We start from the raw sequence: 16,065 nt of genomic DNA, 5'->3' as shown, positions 1-16,065 counted from the left end.
CACTGTATTTTGCTATAGCTTGTGGTTTATTTCTGTGTTTGGTTCCTAGATTCTAATCTGTTGTTTCTGTGCAAGTTCCTTGAAATCTGATGAAAGAACCCAGCTGGGACTCCCGCAGTGAATTTACAGGACTTGGGGAGGAAAATATTCTTCCCTGCAAATTGAGGCTATTTGATTTGCAATTCCTTGAAAAGCTTCGACAAGAGAATGCTGTAGTACTGCTTTTCAACCAGCTTTTAGATGGAAAGGCTTTGAGCAAACTTTTTCTGAAAGGTTTGGTCTGAACTCTTCATTTGAAATGGCTTTTCAGTGCTCCAGTTCTCCGTGCCGTCTTTTCTCGGGGCTCTCCCTGTGTTGCTGCAGAGATGTAAAGCTTGGAAAGCTCCAGGTGCCACCATGCTGAGGGGAAGACTTGTCAATGCAGCAGCTTTGTCCCAGCGTGGAAAGCAGTCTTTTGCAGGCTTTTGTAGAGGATGTTGTTATCCTGCTTCACCAACGGCGTATTTACTGATCAGGAATGTAGTTTGTAAGTGCCAAAGTGAAGGGATGCTGCTGTTCTTGCATGGAAGTGCCAGCTCTTCCTCTCCTGCCACCCCCTGCATCCTCACATGTTTCTTGTCAACCAACAAATGTCTTTCTGGTGCTGTGCTAATGGCTGGTGATGATTTGTCCCATCTGACCAGGATGGGAAGGTCAAGTCAATCCCTCCTCTGGAGGGAAGGTACCCTGCAGGTTTCCACACCGAGCAGAACTACATCCCTGTCCCATCCGAAAAGCACTTAGATGTAAGTACGGTAAGGGTTTACAGAATTAAAATCTGCCCCTTACACAGCTGTCAGAGTGTTGCACAGTCAGAAAGGTAGTCTTGTATCCATTCCATGCGAGGAACCACAAACACACTAGGGTGAAACAGCTTTACATGGATTGCCCAAGGTTTTTTTGTTTTTTTTGTTGTTTTGTTTCTGTTCTTGTATTTTTGTAACTGCACTCCCTGACCAAATGATCAGCTGCAAGAGCAGAAATCACGCTCCGCAAGGTTACAGTCAGTTCCCAGTCCTGGAGCAGTGGCAAGCTGATGCAATCCGTCATCAGGAGAGCAACTTGGTGTCAGGACAGATGACGTTAGCAGGGTTTTTATGGTGTGTCAGCGTTGCTAAACACAGGACCCGCTTTCACTGTTGGAATCCTCTTTTCTGGGCTAACCTAAGCTGACTTCTGTGTGCATTAAAACCCCAACCAGCTTTAGCAGAGCTGCAGCAGTGACAAGTTATGGAAATTAAATTTGCCAGCCCAGAGACAGCTATAAAAAAAATGATGGCATGTTAACAGTGCTGTTCCACTGAGGGCTGTGTCCGTAATGGATAGCCCTGTACTGCTTTATTCCATCGCCCACCTCCAAGGTTATGATAAGCCTTGGTTAGTCGTGTAGTTTGTGCAGTATGAAAGAGCTGATCTACCAAATAGATACTTGGGTTAATCAGTTGTGATTTAACGGCTTTGCTCTTCTGATTGTTAAGGTCTTTTTATAGGTTCATCAAAAATTTCTTAAGCGTAGTAAATGATGTCCCATTAAACTTGACGTCAGGGCTCTGACACCCAGAGAGATGCCTCTGACCAAGCAGTGGGTGGCAGAGAGGTGTTCTCAGGGATTGCTGCTGGGCGGGAACGTGCTGGAGCTCAGTATCCATTTGCCTGAAAAGAACAAAGGGCATGAGGTGAAGCTAATGGGCAAAGAGTGATTAAAATTTAACGTAGCCTGGAGGAAGTGTATCCTTAGCGAGGCATCGCCCTGCAGTCCTGAGTGTTTCAGTGAAGGGCCACCAAGAGGGCTCTGTACCTCAGGGTAGGGTTGCTTGTTTGTCCTAAACCAGACCGGTGCCTGTCTGCACTGTTCAGTTCAGGAGTGAGCTGAACATGAAGACCATTTCTTTATGAAGCAGGACGTTTTTTAGCTAGGGATGCTGTATTACGTGCCCTTCCTGCGCACGCTGTGAGAGGGAGGAACGTGTGTTCTCTGCTCCCAGCAGCACTTGTTAACAAACATGTTTGAAATGCTTTTATCCCTTATAGTGCTTCGGGGAAAATCCGTTGCTTTGTCAGGCATATGTCTTCAACAGCTATTCCTGTTAGCGAGCTGTGCTATGCAAACGTATAATCATCTCTTTCGAACAGTCAGGGATCGCTCTACAGTATGTATTCCTGATTTGTATTATTAATTGCCATTCTCCTCTAATACTACGGCTTAGCTGTTAATGGGGAGTTGAATCTTAACTTGAAAATATCTTCAGATGCAGCGTTCTCATGTAACTGAAGAGTAATCATAAGAGAAGCTAAAATATCAAGGAGCTGTAACCTGGCTTGCTTTCTCCACCACTTCCTAAGGACTTTTTCAAATTCCTGGTGGGCAGTTAGGGGGGATGCTGGAAAGAAAGGGCTCATTCCATCGTGCTCTGTTCCCTTGTCCCTCGGCAGGATGATGGCTGGGTTGCTACAGCTCTGGTACGTGGTAGGAAGACGAGCAAAACTTTATAGCAGCAGCTTGCAAAGCAGCTGGGTAGAATAATCATGGTGAGGATTTCTAGAAGTTAGGAGATTGGGAAACATTTTCAGGTATGCTTTCCAACTGAATGGCAATCTACCAGTGGTGTCTGCAAGGAGAACAGCAGCACTTGGGTTGCTGTTGTGTTTGGTTAAAACAAACAAGGTTGTTAAAGCTGGGAGAGGGAAAGTTACTGGGGTAAGTGTAAAACCAGGATATCTTCCGATGATAAACCTTCACTTAGTTTTCTGAAAGGTTCGCTAGTTAACAGGGTGATGAAATTCTTAGTAATGCTGATGGGTGCCAGCAGAGGGCATTTGGAAACCTGGCTTTTCTGCTCATTTATTCTGCTCGTTTCTCTTCCCACCAACTGGAGCCCCTGTGCAGCTCCTGCACGAGGCCGATGTCCTGCCCGGCTGGTGGCTTCTGTGTTGGCACAGGCCTATGGGGAAGGCAAAAGTCTTTGAACAGTCAAAACTTAGGGTGTTTTTGTGTTGTTGTTTGAATTAACGTACATAATATCAACAAAATACATATTTCTGAGTACTTTCCAGGTTAGCAGCAGTATTAGCCAGAGAGCTCTGACTTCTATCAGAAGGAAGCATTTCGGTGTGAGGTAGATAAAAGGCCAGGAGGCAGGAAGTGAAGAAACAGTTTATTCTGTTTTTACAGTGTTTGTTATGTCTAAATTAGCAATCTAAAATGGAAACAACCTGTTTGTTTGATATGAAGTATCATATTTAGTCTTAATTACGCCTCTTCCCCCTACTACCTCCATGCCAGACATATACAAGGCACTTTGCAGTGCCCCTTTTAGGTCAATACTCTGTCATGGTTAACAAGAAATGGCTTGTATAGGCATAGTAGAAAAAAAAAACAAACACCCAAATAATAACTCCTCATATTCATGGTTGGAAGGACCTTCTGGTTTGCCACAGTGCCGTGTGAGGAGTTTGAGATTAAATCCAGCTGTGGTTCTGTTGATCGGGGATTTTGTGGCTTGCAGCGGGGTACGTACGTGGTGCAGGACAGGGCAGGTCTCTCCCTATAGCGATCCTTTGGGAGAGATCTGTTGTTCAGAGCTCCTGTGCAGGTCACAGGGGAAACACGCAAAGGCATTAAAGCATAACAGCGTTTAATGATGATGCTCTTCTGTTCCTTGGGCTTTGGATCAAGTGAGTCCAATCCATCAGCATCACGTCCTTCTTGAAGAGGATTTCAACAGGCTATTGAAAAGATAGTCTCAACTTCTCTAGTAAATGAGGACAGCCGGAACCTTGAGGCTGGCCTGGCCCTTTCTGTTCTAGGATTACAGATTGGGGTCTAAAGAGAAGGATCCAGCTTAGGTATAAAATCTAAACAAACACAGGGAAGTTCCACTACGTTTTGCATAAAGCCTTTAGTAAAACATGTCAAAGCAGCGGTACGATTCAGATCTCTGAACTGTGCGTGCTCTGTTTTGCTCCGCAGTCAGAAGTTTGCCTTCGTTAGTGAAAGCCTGAGTATGGTGCCAAAACGTGCGGTGTGTTTGTGAAACCAACTGGCTTGCATTTCGTACCTGTACAGAAAGATGCATGGCTCTGGCACTGCGAGGCTATTCAGGCTTTGAGGTTTTGTATCTCCCTGGAAAAAGATTGGTGAGAATTAGGGAAATACATATATATACACACACACGCTGTGTAAAGATGCATCAAGCGGGTCTAGTTGTGGTTCTTACGTTTGCTACCACGCATGTTAAAATATTACAGGCGTGAATTTTAATATATATGGTGACTTCTTTATTGCATATGCTAATCAACTACATTTGGAGAATAGCTCCTCTAAATCTCATTTGTGATAAGATATGATTTATGCTGTCAAATATGATTTATTAAGTATGTCTTGATAAAATAGATGGAACAAAATCTTTCTGGGAGCAAAAAATGTATTGATTTATAATACAAGTGTCAGTAGCAAAGGCGGAGGGAAAAAAAGAGGAGCTGAAGGGTACATTTATTGATATATATTTCATATATACTTTACTTGCTATAACATCTGCTAACAGAATCCACCTGACATGTCCTTATATTTTGTTGCATCCCTGTGGCAGAGTTTTCCTTAGGCCTTTTGAAAATGCTAGCTTGTTAGCGAATGTTAGTTTGTGCTGCAGCCCTGACCTGCATTGCATTGTGCTTCCACATGCGCACGTTGTAACAGAATTCATTGCCTTTGACTGAAATAACTTGCGGAGCCCCTAAACTTGATTATTAACATTTGGGTGGTTGGTTTCAAAGGTGTTTGCTTCCACCATTTCAGCCTAGATATCTGTCAGCTATAGAAAGCGAGCTCTTCCTTTGTGGAAACGTGTCACAGGGCTGAAAAACAGCTTGTTCCCTTCTTGTACACGCTTGAATAAGTTAAGAGGGAGGCTGTTGGGAAAGGGAAGGAGGAACAGGGCTTGGGTGAGCCCTCTGCTGTGAAAGGAGCACAGGAGAGGAAAGAATTTACTCAGATCTTCGACAAATGGGTCCAATGCTGTAGTTTTGCATCAGTGTTATGGGAATGCAGTGGCTACCACCATGGAGAAACCGTGTGCTTAGGAAATGCAGAAATCCAATTAAATTCTTGGCTGTACTGTATGGCTAGCGGCTCCTTTTGGAATTTAAAATGGGATTTTTTATTTTTTTTAGGCAAAGCTGAAATATTTCCTGTGTAATGACAGCGTGCCTCCCTTCTCACTATCATCACCTGTCAGTACTGAATTTCCCAATTTCTGTTCCCTGACTTACACTATCTGTTAGTGAACTATTTTAGGACAATGCCAAGATTACTAGGGACATGGCAGACCTCCATTTCCATTTGCAGACCTGTCTCAGAGGAATCAAGTCAATACATCACTTGTAATACACGTTGTTCTGGTTGAAGTGAGTTTTCATCCAGCCAGCGTAATGATTGAGCACAGAGCAAATAACATAGGATTGACCAGCCACGCTCTTGAAGTAAAAGCAGAAAGCACTTCAGTGAAGACTAGTCGGTGATATAATGTTATAATTAGCAGGAAAGTTGACCTCTTGCTCAGGAAAGTTCTTCCGTGGTACTCACCGATGTCATTAAAAAGCATCCTAGGATGCTTTATGCGTTGCTGGGCCCACGTCACCTCCCCTGTGCTCGTGCTCAGGTTGGAGTTGGGTCCCCCCTCGTTGCTGTGATGCTGTCACTGCTGCTGTCACAGAGCACATCCAGCCCTGGCAGAGCTGCCCTGATCCCTAGGAACCTCCGGGAGCTGTGAGCAGTGGATAGACACGTGGTGAGAGGTGGTCTGAGGAAGGTCTGGAGAGCGAAACAGGAGCGCAGGGACTGCTGGCCTACCCAGCGCCAGAGGTGTGGGGCAGGGCTGGAATGGAAACACGGCTTCTGGCTTTGTTCTGCTAACCCCTTCAGTTCTGGGGTCAGAGCCTTAGTGCTTCCTGGGGTTTATCTGCAAGATGGACTGATTGCCATCTTCCTTTCCTAGCAAAAGGCCAGATCTAATCATCTAGTTCTGCACATCAGGAGGCACCTGGAGTTTGTCCAAGTGTGCAGGCTCAGCACAGAAGGGCAGCTGTCAGGAAAGTAGCTGCCAATGTCTGCTAGTTAGCTATTTCGCATCTACAGGGAGATGGCTTTAAATTACGCTTCAAATGATAAGGTTTTGCAAAAATATTTGCCTCTGTGCTCTTCAGACTCATTGGTAGACCTCCTACTGACTTCAGTGGGTGCTGATCGTCCCCCACAGGGATAAGGAAAAGCACATTTGAATTTTGGAATAAACACTAGCTGAGCTGATAAATCCCAGTGGAAGCTGAAGCTTTCTCATTGCCATGGCTGCGTGGGTCCCCACCCCGGGGAGCTGTGCTGTCTCCTCTCCTCCTCTTACCTGCTTTAGGGGAGCAGAAATTTCTGTGCAGAGCTGCACTGTGCCTCTGTCCTGGGCAGCCTTCGTTCAGACCATGTGTCTTCCAAAAACGCTGTGAAAAACATAAAACAGGGCCACGAGGAACAGCCTGGTACAGAATAAACGAGAGCATTCAGCAGCAATGGGAGGCTCTGACAAAACATGCAGCCGGCAGCAGCGTCCTGCTACCCCTTTGTCTGAAAGGAAAAATAAATCTAAAAGCCTGGCTTCTCGAATGCAGCTGCCTTGGGTACGTGGCTTGGCAGGTGGCAAATAAGAGCGTGAAGTGACTCCTGGCCCTTCCTGGCTGCTCGCCTCGAGAGAGAAGGGAGCCAACTGTGCCCTGAGATGCAGGGGCAAGAGGGAGGCTGACCCCGTGTCCCAGAGGTTCCTCTGTGGGTGCTGAGCCCCGGCTGGCAGCTGATTGTCTGGTAAGGCTGGTGACAGTGTGAAAGAAGCGTGCCTCGCCTGTGCCGCCGTGGTTACACGGCACACACCGAGCCTCGGCACGCCAGGCTTGACGAAACGAGGAGAGCACGGCCCCTGCTCCAGGAAAAGGGGCGATGTAAGCAGCTCCCAGGGCACAGCTCAGGAACGCTGCTGCGGATATTTTCCAGGACAGCAGCAGGAGAAAGGCAGCATATACACGGGGGGAAATACTTCAGTGGTGTTCGCCTGAGCTGCAGCCTCTCCAGTTATAGACGGTCGTCTGGGTTCTCGGTTGGTGTAAACCCATGCAGTGCTTTTGGTTTCCTCGTAATTAAGTTGTTTGGCAGTGGCTGGGAGTCTTGCTTTCTACATCTGAATCGTGACTGAGGAGCATGAGCCTCTGAGGGCTTCGTTTCATCAGCATATAGTGTTAAAAGCAGATCTAGTGGTAGTGAACAGCGCTTCAATGCACCTATCTAGGTAGAGGTTTGCTCCCCATTTCTAAAGAAGAGAGGCTGGCAGGTCCCAGCTCAGCCCCAACAAAGTCCAAGCCAAGAATAAACAGTTCTAAAAGAAACTTAAAAAAAAAAAAAAAAAAAAAGTGAAAGAAGCCATTTCACAGAGGTGTCAGTGGAGTTCTTCAGACTGTGATTTCCTGTGGAAGTGCACGCACTGACGCATGCTTATTGATATGATATGTAAGTTCATCACAAACATATGTACTGGGAATATTTGCAGAAGCATCTTGAAACCTAAAGGCACAGGGAATCATCCAGTCAGAGCGAAGAAACTGCTAACTAATGCAGATAATAGAGGCAGATAAGAATAGCAAATTGCAAAGCGAACGCTTGAAACAACAATTTTGTGCTGAAATGTGTTTGTCTAGACTTGTGAAGAGACGGGCGATTTTCACGTGGATAGCAGGGAAGCCGGCACCCAGCTTCCACTGAAACCAATCTTCCCTATTTAATGCATTCCCCGACCCTTTTTCTTAAAGAACCCTACACTGATAAAACCCAGGCCTCTCAGAGGTGATGTGCGAATGGTAACATGAGACTTCTAGTCATCATTACATTTGAAGTAATTGGGTACATTAAAAGTCTGCCTTGTAAACACAAGGTCATAGTTTATTTGTTGTCTAATGAATTTTGTTTCTTCTCCTGCGATGCCAGAAGCTGTTGCCATGATCCCTACAACATGCAGATTTACTCGCTGTCAAGTCACTCTCTGGGTGTTTTCTATCCTGTAATCTGTGCTTCTTTGTCCCTTCCCTTTGCCTAGAAGGAGGATAACTGCAGGAGTGGAAGCCTTCGTTGTTTTCTTTCCGAAAGGAGGTGTGGGCTGAGAGTGAAACACTGATTTCCAAGAGCCGGTGCTGGCACTGGCTTCCCTCTCTGCCTCACCGGGGCGAATGGAGTCGGGAGATGACTGACATCCTCCTCCATCCCAGCCCTCTGGGAGGAGGGATGTCCTGAGCATGGCTGTGGGATGCAGATGTAGTGAAACAGGTCCTTTTCCCCCAGGACCTTTAGTTCCCCTTGCAGCTGTGGTCTCGGAGCCCACCGCGCTGTCTCGGTGGTATGCTTCTGTGACAGCTCAGACTGTTATGACAGCGCTGCCTGTTCCAGAGTTTCCCCCTTGAAGTATTCCTATTTAAAATCCCAGCCATCAAGCAGTCTAGTTAGCTAGCTGTCAGAGCTCGTCATGCCATGTAATTAATTTTTGGACAGCATTCAGATATCTCTTGAAAGAGTGCGTAAGGGTATGTGTGGCACAGCATCTTTTCTGCCCTGCTACTGCAGAATCGACGCACAGATCTTACTGGTTCAAACGCAGCTGCAACCATCATCATTGTAGGTTCAGTGGAGAGTTTGAGATTAGGACCTTCTGTAACCTGGTCCTACAATAAATTACTGGCTCACGTTGCTGCTGTTACAGGGATTTATTCACAACTGGCTGGGGAACGACCAAGGAGATTGATTCCTTTAGTTTCATCAATCTAGTCTGAGGAGCTTGCTTATTATATCCTAATAACTCTGTCCCGGAAGCACGGAGATGACACAGGCAGCGCTCAAGTTAAGGGCTCTGTCTTGGGTGGGAGGGATAAGGCTGATCACAAGTTACAGACATCCATGCTGCTCGCTGATCTCATCGTGTGAGCGTAGTCATCCAGGGAAACAAACTCCTCGTGCAGTGGTGTTCGTGCACTGCAATGCCCAGCCTGTGCCGGCCTCTGGCTGAGTGGATAAACCCCAGAGGTTCGCTGATCTTGTGAAAAGTATAAAAGGTCTGTGTGCACTTTTTTTTTTTTTTTCCTGGGAAAAATGCCAACAAGCTGCTTCTAATTTTGAGGGATTGCCATCGTGGGTACAGTCTGTTGGATTTTGTGGTTGTTTTGTTTTGAAAGCTGTGTTATGGGAGTTACTGTCAACATGGAAAGTGTTTTTTTGTTTAGAGTGTAATAAAAAATCATCTTTGAGGTCCCCTAAATAATCAAACATTACTGCTGCAGAGTGTTTTGCTTTTAAACTGCACGCAGCACCTGTGCCGTCCTGGTTCATCCCAGGACTTTCAGTAACATCCTAGTGAAGGCAGAATTCAGAGTGGCTCTCGCTGGAGTCTCTCTGCTGTCAGAGCTCAGAACAGTCAAAAATAAGCTTAAAAATCATGGCAAAGCTGCGGAAGGTGATTCATTTGAGCTGCTCTTAAACCAGGAGGAAATAGTCCTAAAACCCTGCGTGCACTTTTATGGTACTTGGAGAAGTGTGGAAAAGCAGGGGTCCAGGTCTGAAACGTTTGTGCTGGAGGAGCGCAGACACACGCCAGTACCAGGGTCTGTGCAGGGATGGATGGAGATGAAAACGCACCAGGATTAAACTAGCAAAGCCTTGTAGCTTCTGAACCCAGCCTCTTCTGTTTGCCATGCACGTCTCTCACTAAATACTGGCTCCTGTGTCAGTCCACAGTTGTCTGCCTGCCTCTGCAGCCCCTTCCAGGGTTCAGGTGTCTGAGGTGAGATGACTGCTTTTACACTCTGCTCATTGCTTCTGATGACAAGAGCTTGTCTTCAAATTTTGTCATCTTCATCTAAAGGAAGTGGCCTCCTTTCTCTTGATTGCTCTCCAGCACCTCCTGATTGACCATGTTTCAGACATGCCCCCTTGGTGACTCTTGGAGTTTCCTTTTTTCAGCTTTAATTTGTTTTAAGGGAGCACCTACAACTGCAGTTCATTTTCCTAGGTGGTAAGTGAAGAGAGAGATGGAGGAAGGCTGTGTGCCCTGAAAAGTGCAGAATGTGGATATGGAAGGCGGAACAAAAAGAACAGGCTTTTTTTCCCCTCTACACTAAGAAGCAGGGCCACAGAGAGATTTACAGTGACACCGTGTAATTACAGGTGGAGTCTGGCAGAGTGCCTGCTCGATTTCTGCAGTCACTGCCGCTTGTACGAGGCTGCAGCTCTACCAGTGCCATCCTGTTCTTGTTCCCACTCCCTTCCCAGAAGCCTGCCCTGTCGTTTGCACTTCTCAGGAGTTTGGGACCTTATGGCAGTACGTATTATTCTATCTGGCTGCTTAGTAAAGAGCCTTAACTTTTTGCTAACTCGGATGTAAAATAGCACATGGGCTCTGCGCACTGCTCTCACAGGTAGGGCCAGGCACTCTTGACATAATCTCTTTGACAAGGTGGCTAAATCCCACCTGGTGGTTGGCAGGAGCAGAGGAGAACCTGCGAGTTGGTGTTTCCCTGCTGGGGAAAGCAGCCGTAAGGGAACATTGCCAGGTTGAGCTCAAACCAGTTATCTTATTATTGAGAACCGCTGGGCCTCCAGGAGGAAAAGAGGCTGCTTTTGAAGTCAGGTCTGGCTGTTTATGAGCTTCAGTGAGCAGTGGAGACCAGAGTGTCCTGAGGGCTGGGGAAAGGGGAACCTCTTGTGTAATTCCTCTGATCTGCAGGTTTTGTTATGTGGATGTTGTGATTTGTAGCTTAGGGTTAAAAAGACCAAAGACCTTTTAAGTACGGATTTCATTCTGCTGATTGTGCTGTCGTCCACAGATGTAGAGCCAGGCAGTGTGCGGCAGACCCTTCATCAAGTAATTAACTCAAGTTGTCAAGCTGCAATCAGCGAGCTGCTCTCCTACTAAAATAATAATGATAAATTCCTCTCATCTGAAGCTGTCAGCTTCCAGCTGCACCAGACACGAGTTTGCAGGATTTGTAACTTACTCCGTGCGGGAAAATCCCATTTGTGCCTCTGTCTCGCCGAAGCCAACTCTGGCTTGGTTCCCTTTCTCCTCGAGTCTGCTATCGGAGGTAGCGGCACGGGACAGGCGAGGACTAATAGCTGTTGTCGCAGCGGTTCCTTATAGAAAAGGTGATGGTTTGGGTTGGGTTTTCTGTCTAAAAGGGCTATGTTTGTGTTGCAACTCTTCCCGTGGTAGCTTTGTGAAACAAGAAAGGTGCTGTCTGATCCCTGGAGCTGGCACGCTTCTCCCCTCTCGGACCTGGAGGTTCAATGCCCTGTTACATCTGTCCTGTCATACCCACAGCATCTTACACAGCTCAGGAAGGAAACCCTGCCCCGCAGCAGTGGATTCAACCCTTCTGCCTCTGCCTTGCCTAAGAAAATGGAACTTGCATGAGAAAACGTAACTAACAGCAATATCAGGATCAGGCTCCCTGTGCCGTGTGCTGTTTGAGGCAGGCGGAGGTGCAGCTGTCTCCTGGGTAGTTTTGCTTGCTGCCATGGCCAAAACATTTAGCATCTTGCTTCTTGGGATGGGGGCAACGGGAGAGGTGCCGTCTGGGCTTTGGAATATCTGTGTAGTGTTTGGTAGTAGTCTGAGAAATAATTAGCTTTTACTATAACGAATCTCTTTCCACAGGGTAAATGTAAAAAATGGAGATTAAAATACAGTTTATCCTTCAGTATAGGTTTGGGTGACACTTGTAAAAGGCTATAAAACAGCTTAATTAAAGTTTAATAGGCTCATAATTATGCACTATTTTAGACCATCATCATTCCTAATACCAGAACTATTGAGAAACTTAATATAGTATTCAGATACCTGGAAATAAGTGTAAAATAAGAGAGTTTCGAAGGAGGTCCTTTTTCCCTATCAAGTGAGAAATGCCGTCTGAAGGCAGAGGGCAGAATGCAGACATTGAGAAGTGTGGGTCTTCTTTTCTGTGTTCCCTGCCTTTTCTGAAAGTCATCAGGGAACAAATACCGTTTTCGTGGGAACGCTCCTAATTGCTTTTCAGCTGGCTTCTCAGCGATCTGATACAGAAATCATTTTGTAAAATAGAAATCGGCCTTCATAAAAATCCCCATAAGCGTAATGCAGTAAACAAACGGCTTAGAGGTCAGACCGCAGCAGAGGTCGACCTTGCGTTTTAGCAGTTTAACGTATGCTAGGGCTTAGGTTTAGCAGGATTAAATTTTGCAGAGGTCCTGTGCCAAGCTTTCCCTAGAGGGCAGGAATATCTGAAAGCCTACTGCAAACCAGTAGGAAATGCTGAGCACAAAAACTTGGGTGCAGTTTAGGCATGAACTTGGTTTTGAGTAAATCCAGAATCTTAGCCAGTGTGCGAAACGGGCAATGACTTTGAAGTCTAAACAGATACCTTGCAGGTACCTTTTCAGTGAGAGCCCCTAAATTCAACCATTTAATATCCTTCACTCCGTATCATTAAAGCTGTAAGAGATGTCCTTAGTTCTGTCCAAACAAAGCACCATGATTAAAGTTAAGTACCACCGAGTGCCTTAATCAATAGGGATGAGTTTAGCATTAGTTTAGACAACTCGAATTTGCTGGATTAGGGTCTCTGTATTACCTTCAGTAACTGAATTTAGGTAGGTTTTGCAAAAAAGGTATCACACCTCTGCTGCCTGAAACTAAAGGTGATGTGAACGCATAAATACAGATATATGCATTCCAGTGCAGATGATACTTTCTCTTCCAAAAGAGCATTTTTAGTCAATGTATTACCACCGTTATGCTCACTAATCTATCATTTAGGAGTAAATCCTCAGCTTTTGTTTTAAATTGTTCACCTGTATGTGTTATCTGTTTGAAAAATATATTTGAATGTATGTCCGAAGTTATGTCTGATGTCAGGAGTGCTGTGAAAGCTGAGAATGGCAAAGGAGAAAGCCAAAGCTTGTGCTCCTGCCCGTAATTTTTTCTTTTTTTTTGGCAGCAGAAGCTCTTCTCTTTTTGCTTGAATGGGTACAGAGATGTCACCGATAAGAGATCCACTGCTGTTTACTGTTAGTAGGTGGGATGATAAAAGCCCTGTGATTCTTTACAACATCAAGGAAAAGGGATAATAGCTGATAACATAATATATAAATATGGCCGGTTGCATTTTCTTTGCACAGGTCCGTTCCATTTTAACATTAACATTTAATCATCACCTAGCGTTCTTGTTTATTCTTTTCTTTCAAATATTCTTTTAATTTGCTGGAGGCTCTTTAATATTTCAGTTTTAATTTTAAACTCTCCCCAGCACAGCTTGCACTGTAAGAAATGCCTCCTGAGTTGGTGTGACAGAACTTCCGTGTCATAAAAAATAACATCCTTTTGCTTATTCCAAGAAGTTAGTGTTTTTCTTCAAGATGAAAAGGAAATCTGTTGCTTCCTCAGGGATTTTATTTTTGGTCCTTTTTGGAAACAGAAGTTTATTTGTCGTTAAGGTAGGATTTTGGAAGGAGCCTAAGGGAGCTAGGAGCAAACTGAGGTCTTCTGGCTGTGAAGAGAGAGATGCCAGCAAGACCCAGCAATGCCAGCAGCAGAGATGACTTCCCCAGCCTGCCTTTGAGTCTCAGCGTGCTCGCTCGCATCCGTTGACTGAGCTGCTGGTAGGAGAGCTCCCTACCCTATTTCAGACCATCTGAACCAACTTTGCTTGGCGTGGCTGAAGGCATCTCCCAGCCAGCTCCACCAGTAGGTTTGAGAACATCAACCTCAGAGCTGTGTGCTCACGGTGTGATTGCTGCTGTGACAGCAGCTGTATGCAGAGTCCTGCTCCGCCTGCAGCCTTTGAAACACTGCGTTCCTCATGCTTGTGTGCAGTCCCGCTCATAAAAATATTTAAGTGTGTGCTTGCTACTTTTGTTGCATTGAGATATTTATGTACTTAAGTCGGTGGTCGAGTACCTTGCAGAAATGAGCTCTCCGTGACCTGATTCTCAAAAGTGCTGAGCACTTGGAGCTCTGGGAGGTCAACGAATGTTGCTAGGCCTTCCTAGCTCTGGAAAGGCAGCTGAAATTTACAGCAACTTATCTTAATGCTCACGGAGCCCTAGCCCTGATTTTAAGGGTGCAAGACAAGAACAGAATCCATTTTTAGTTTTCAGGGGAAAATCCATGAAGATGTTGAAAAGCAGACACTTGGTAGGGAGCATTAATGAATCTTTCAGTTTTTCTAAGTCATTGTTTTGTTTTGTTTGCTTCTGCTTTAAAATACCTACTTTCACAAGCCATCAGCGCTGTGTGTAGTTTAAAGATTTCTGTGTCTGATTGATTGCTTTATACTTGACAGAAAGATCCTGAGTACCATACGTGTGTTTGAAGTGGCATTTCTTTGAACGTCAGCTGATTTCTCAGGTTAGAGAATGTAACCTGATTTTAGGAAAACTAGTACATAAATTGCATTTGTGCTGCTAAGACCTGCTGACACCGCAAAGATAGGTCCTGACAAAGGTTTTCTTTGGGCCACAACTCATCTTGAACAGGGTGTCAGGCATGTTCTTTATTTCTGTTCCTTCATCCTTTATTACTGAAGACACTGGCAGAGGAAGACTTCTGCAGAACTTCTGCTTCTCAAGAGTTCGGCAACCGGCACTGCTTGTCTTTCATCTGAAGCAATGATCCTCTTTGTCCAGGACTTGGGAGTAAGCAGAGTTCGCTGGGGTTACAGGGAATCTCCTTACTTAAAACTTCTACTGTTGGGGGAAAGAAAATCATTAGCAAAGAATAGCATGGCAAAAGTGCAGAAAGCACAAATGGCAAACGGGCTCTGTGGTACACAGGGTTTTGGGACCCAATCCCAAGTCAGATTTTAAAGCGAGTTTTTTTTTTTGTTTGGTTTGACTTGATACCAGCTTTTCTGCATGCCTGTCTGCTGCCCTTGCTGTATGAACGTGCAGCTGCTCACGTGCGGGCCAAGAAATGCTCTCAGTGTGCGTAGTGCATGCAGCAATACCAGGGCGTCTGAATGCACAGCAGAGGTGATGGAAACCGTTATGCAGATGACAGCATGTAAAAAGCAGTCAGGGTTCTGCAAAAGTAACTTTTGCACAGGTTTAAATAAAGAGCATTGTAAATCATACCCAAAATATTTTCTCTCAGTGTCTGATTATGTTATTTCCATAGCAACTAATTATGCCATAAACCAAAGATCATGACTTCAGGTGGCATGTGAGCAGAAGGAGATGAGCTATTAAGTACTGAAGAGAAGATCCTTTTTTTTTTTTCCATGCAAATTTCCTTATTTATAAAGAAAAGGAAAAAAAAAAAAAGAGAAAATGAAAAAGAACCCTGAAGTCTGCTCTATAAGTGAAATTGCTTCTGACTAGAATATTTTTCAAAGTTTTGTTGGAGGCATCAATGAATCTTTAAAGGAGTTGCAGGTACAGCTGTGAATGTCAAAAGATCTTTAGGTTGTGTTAGCTAAGGAAATCTCTAGAACATCCGGCTTTTTCCTTCACACAGCCACGGGATGGCTGAGGTGGGAAGGGAGCTCTGGGCCCACCTGGCCCCCCCTGCTCCAGCAGGGCCACCCAGAGCAGGCTGCCCAGGCCCACGTCCAGGTGGCTTCTGGAGCTCTCCAAGGAGGAGCCCCCCCAGCCTCTGGGCAGCCTGTGCCAGGCTCCAGCACCTGCACAGCACAGCCGTGCTGCCTGGGGTTCCAAGGGAACCTCTCGTGTCCCACTTCGGGCCCGCTGCCTCTGGTCCTGGCACTGGGCACCACTGACAGGAGCCCGGTTCCGTCCCCTCAGGTACTGACAGGCACCGATGAGACCCCCCTGAGCCGCCTCCTCCCCAGGCTGAGCAGGCCCCGCTCTCCAGCCTCTCCTCAAGGACTTTTAGGGTAGAGCAGGATTTAGGGAGGAAGCCCCGTAGCTGCTGCTGCTGTGCGCTGGGTGGGCTGTCAGAAGGCGGGCTGACGTGCAGCAAC

At 45.8% G+C, this 16,065-nt stretch overlaps 1 protein-coding gene and 1 long non-coding RNA gene across 9 annotated transcripts in view; one reads left to right on the top strand and one right to left on the bottom strand.

The window, feature by feature from the left end:
- Positions 1–16,065, top strand: part of TSPAN4 (tetraspanin 4) — a 412,293-nt gene that overhangs the window by 200,804 nt on the left and 195,424 nt on the right. The window lies entirely within an intron of this gene.
- On the bottom strand, positions 1,371–6,889 carry LOC106031769 (uncharacterized). Its single transcript, XR_007161327.2, has 5 exons — positions 6,676–6,889; positions 6,435–6,525; positions 5,621–5,801; positions 4,098–4,162; positions 1,371–1,692 (listed from the first exon to the last, which is right to left on the bottom strand). It is a non-coding gene; the product is annotated as an uncharacterized lncRNA (long non-coding RNA).

Source organism: Anser cygnoides, chromosome 5 (assembly GCF_040182565.1).
Source record: "Anser cygnoides isolate HZ-2024a breed goose chromosome 5, Taihu_goose_T2T_genome, whole genome shotgun sequence".
In the NCBI taxonomy this organism is placed as follows: domain Eukaryota; kingdom Metazoa; phylum Chordata; class Aves; order Anseriformes; family Anatidae; genus Anser; species Anser cygnoides.
This window is presented reverse-complemented; position numbering and strand designations above follow the sequence as displayed.